Here is a 5,000-nt window from a genome sequence, read left to right on the forward strand (position 1 = left end):
GCAGTAACAATAGCAATAGTAGTAGCAGTAGTGTAGTAGTAGCAGTAGTATAACAGTAGTAGTAGTAGAAGAGATTCCTACTTCACCATGCTTTGAGTGACAGACAACCAGCCAGACAGCAGCAAGGTCAGAGTGACAACGCTAGCTTCCTTGTGTTTTTCGTGAAGGGAAGTAAGAAAGGAATCAATGGAGAAGCTTTGTGGAGGTTTTGGCGGTGAGTTGGGAAATCAATTACCAGTCTGACCTAACGGGATGGATTAGCGGAGAGAGAGAGAGAGAGAGAGAGAGAGAGAGAGAGAGAGAGAGAGAGAGAGAGAGAGAGAGAGAGAGAGAGAGAGAGAGAGATGTCTGTTTTCACCAATAATATCAAAATCTCCAGTAGTAGTAGTAGTAGTAGTAGTAGTAGTAGTAGTAGTAAATTCATTATCATAACAAACAGAACCATAGAGAAAAATACTATTTTCTCTTTACTGAAGGTCTATCCATCCATCCACCCATCCATCTGTCTATTTACCTGTCTGTCTATCTAACTATCTATCTATCTATCTATCTATCTATCTATCTATCTATCTATATATATATATATATATATATATATATATATATATATATATATATATATATATATATATATATATATATATATATATATATATATATATATATATATATATATATATATATATATATATATATATATATATATATATATACCAGGCAAGGCAACAGTTAAACGCACAAACACACGCAGTTCATGCAGTAGGAGTTCCAGGCCTTCTTTCCTCTTATCCTTCAGTCTTGCCTGCCTCACCTCACAAGGAACAGAGAAGAGACATCGTACACAGAGAGATTACACTGTACACTTGTTCACTTCCACGCCTCATCGATGTATTATATCGTCTTCTGCTCCATTTGCTTCGTTAAAACACCTGAACTCAAACAATGATAGAGTTTATCTGTCACGTTTACCCTTTGACCTCCTCCTCCTCCTCCTCCTCCTCCCTCTGTCTCTCTCTCTCTCTCTCCTTCCGCACTAAATGACCTCGTAATGCTGTCAATGAAAAGGTCACTCGTCTGGGGTCATGTTTTCTCTCTCTCTCTCTCTCTCTCTCTCTCTCTCTCTCTCTCTCTCTCTCTCTCTCTCTCTCTCTCTCTCTCTCTCTCTCTCTCTCTCTCTCTCTCTCTCTCTCTCTCTCTCTCTCTCTCTCTCTCTCTAGTGTGTGTGTGTGTGTGTGTGTGTGTGTGTGTGTGTGTGTGTGTGTGTGTGTGTGTGTGTGTGTGTGTGTGTGTGTGTGTGTGTGTGTGTGTGTGTGTGTGTGTGTGTGTGTGTGTGTGTGTGTGTGTGTGTGTTTACCTCGCTATATTCAGTAAGGGAGGGAAAATATTGATTGCTATTCATTCTCACCGAACACCTGTGCTCTCTCTCTCTCTCTCTCTCTCTCTCTCTCTCTCTCTCTCTCTCTCTCTCTCTCTCTCTCTCTCTCTCTCTCTCTCTCTCTCAATCACACTACCATCCATCATCACACTTTCTATTCACAATTATACTCAACCACCACCACCATCACCAATAATATTTCCCCACCGTCACGAGATCCACCACCTTCACCATCACCACCACCACCACCTTCACCACCACAAATCAACGCACTTTGCTAACCACTACACCACCCGTTTCCCTTCATGAGAACCCAACAATTATTTTACGGACTTGGTGACGGAATAGGTAAAAAAATAAATACATAAATAAATAAATAAATGTATGAATGCGGGTGATAGGTGGAAATACGCAGGGATATTTAATACAGGGACTGCCACGTGTAGGCCTAACGGGTTCTTGCATCTTCTCTTTTTAATGCTCTTATGTTCAAGATTCTGTCAAATTTTCTAGCACTGGTGATACCAGATGACTAGTATTTGTATTTGTCTAATCTTACTCGTACATATTTAAGTATACTCAATATTAGATGTGGACTGTTTTTATGTAAAGAATTCTGTGTAACTTTTCTAGTGTCAGTGATGAATGATGACTAATACTTGAATCTACCTAATTTTATATATGTACGCACTCAGTATTAGATGTTGACTCTTTCATGTTCTTCTCTTCCTGTTCACTCAAGTCCTGTGTAGCATTCCTCACACAATACACAATAATACATAATTCACTCAAAGAGCACACGTTTTTGCATCCGCGAATCGAATGAACTGAATAACTGTACCCTGAATGCTTGAAATCCAATCATTTATTCAGTCAGTCAGTCAAGTCGCGTTCCATCCCCTTGAAACTGTTCCCTGAGATGAGAGACGAAGTTCAACTCATCGACAGTATTACATATCATCATAGTCCTTGGAGCTGAACCCTTCATATTGCTGACACTTCTCGCTGGCTTTCTCAAGTGCGGGAGAGGAACAGAAGTTTGGGAGACTCTTACTTGTATCGCATAGAGCGTACGAAGTTCAGGTCATCGACAAAATTATATATCAGAGTCCTTGGAGTTCAAACTATCACATTCCGAACACTACTCGCTTTTCTTCTTGAGTTCGGATGAGGAATATAAGTTTGGGAGACTCTTGCACTATACAACATAACCTAGTCTAAGCTAACGTAATCTGAGGTAACTAACTCAATCTGCCATAACGCGAGGCTGTCTTTTGTGATGTGTTGATTTGATGGATTCAATAAAATGATCTCGACGGTGTATAGATTTCCACGTGATGCATCGACAAGACCGGGAATGATAGATGGATTCAGCGTTTGACTGATGAAGCAAATGACCTTCAAGTATAGATTTTCCGTGATGCTGTGACAAGACGGATAATTGTTTGATGGTTTGATCGACTGAGTGACTGAAATCTCAGCGCCATATGATGACTAGAAAGAGATAAGTGGAAGAAACGAATACACAAACAAAAGAGCAACAGAACTAACATCTCAGTGACAGACTAAACCTTCGTATTCTTGAACGTTTCATCATTTTACCTCAACAAATGTTCATAGAGGACGTTACTGGCGTTTTCAAGGGCGTGTTCATGGTTCTACTAATAGTTTAACAAGAATTATGCTCCTTAAATGGAAAACGCACCCATGAAAAACGACTAATCATCTCTGTGGCCTTTGAAAAAATCCCCGTGATTAGAGAGGAGTGTTAGAGAAAAAGAGCTTGTGTCTCAAAGTTTGGTGTTCTGAAGGCTGGTTTCATTTCCTGTTGCAGAGTGTGTGTATCTCGTAAGAGGTTGATGGAGGTCCCAGATTACGGACTGAATGTGAACCAGTTTCCTGTTTGTCGTTGAGGGAAAAAAGTGCAATGATTTCTGGGTATAATTATCGACGAAAAAATAGATTAAGAATGGAGGAAAAGGTGAGAACAAGAAAAACAATAATAGTTTAGGTATATATATAGAAAGCAGTCTATCCAGGTGTCTCGGATTTATAAATATATAGGAAAGCACCTCTCTGTAGGTAGCACCACCACTACCTCCACCACCACCACTATACAATCACCACCACAGGCATCTTAAAGACATCACCCCTACCACCATCACCAGCACCAGCACCACCACAATCACCACGAAGACCACCAGTTTGCAATCACCGACATTACCACCAAAATATCATACACACAGCACAATCATACAATCATAACCATACATACCACCCCCCACCACCACTACCACCACCATCCTGTCGTAACAACTTTTACTTCACTGTCATGCAATGCGAGAGTAAAATAGAAGATCGATAATGCATAACACCCCCCACCCCTCCCCACCACCTCTTCCCTCTCCCCCTCGGTCCTTACACATAAAAAAAAAGTTACGTACAGTCACATTCGCGCCTCCCTGCTAATTACCAAGCCACAGGTGATTCATTTGGCGTAATTTCGCTCTAATTAAATCCTTGTCGCCTCGGTTTCTCGGTTTCCCTCCTGATTCTTTCTCTTTTTCGACTTTTTTTTTTTTGTTTATATGTAAGATGGTGTTGCGGGAGAATTCTCACACGTCTTGGTAAGGAAAAAAATTATATTGTAAGTGATGATAATAGTGATAACGATGATGATGGTGATAATGATGATGATGATGATGATGATGATGATGATGATGATGATGATGATGATGATGATGATGATGATGACAACAACAACAACAACAACAACAAAGAAGAAAATTATGATGATAGAGATATAAAATTAATCTTATGATACGCAACAATAAATGAAAAGAGAAAAAAAGAAAAATCTGAATAATTACCCTACAGTAGTCTCTCTCTCTCTCTCTCTCTCTCTCTCTCTCTCTCTCTCTCTCTCTCTCTCTCTCTCTCTCTCTCTCTCTGGACAAGTATGAATCAAGGTGTGTTTCTTTTCTTTTTTTTTTTTTATCTCAGAATGACTCTTGCATAACCTTGAAGCAAACACGAGATGGGTTCCCGCCTCGCCCGTGTGTGTGTGTGTGTGTGTGTGTGTGTGTGTGTGTGTGTGTGTGTGTGTGTGTGTGTGTGTGTGTGTGTGTGTGTGTGTGTGTGTGTGTGTGTGTGTGTGTGTGTGGAACATCACGAAGGTTACACACACACACACACACACACACACACACACACACACACACACACACACACACACACACACACACACACACACACACACACACACATCGGTCACGGTATATTTGCTCTACTCTTGGCAAAAATGAATCAGAAAAGGAGTATATGAGATTTCGCTTTAACTTCTCTCTCTCTCTCTCTCTCTCTCTCTCTCTCTCTCTCTCTCTCTCTCTCTCTCTCTCTCTCTCTCTCTCTCTCTCTCTCTCTCTCCCTGTCTTCAACCCTAAGACTTCCCTATTTTCGCCCCATTGCTTCCCCATTTCCTTCCCTTCGCCTTCCCTTTTCTTCCCAGTACAAAGCATGGCAAGGGAGGGAGGAGAAAAAAAAGTTTGTATGATGAAGGAAAAAAAAAGTAAATGATAATAAAATAGAATCGATAGCAGGATGTGATGAAGGCGACCAAGGAGGA

The 5,000-nt window shown here is 40.6% G+C and overlaps 1 protein-coding gene across 3 annotated transcripts in view; it reads right to left on the minus strand.

Moving 5' to 3' along the window:
* Window positions 1–5,000, minus strand: part of LOC135104266 (uncharacterized) — a 105,635-nt gene that overhangs the window by 65,180 nt on the left and 35,455 nt on the right. The gene's annotated exons all lie outside the window — the stretch shown is intronic.

Source organism: Scylla paramamosain, chromosome 10 (genome assembly GCF_035594125.1).
Source record: "Scylla paramamosain isolate STU-SP2022 chromosome 10, ASM3559412v1, whole genome shotgun sequence".
Taxonomy (NCBI): domain Eukaryota; kingdom Metazoa; phylum Arthropoda; class Malacostraca; order Decapoda; family Portunidae; genus Scylla; species Scylla paramamosain.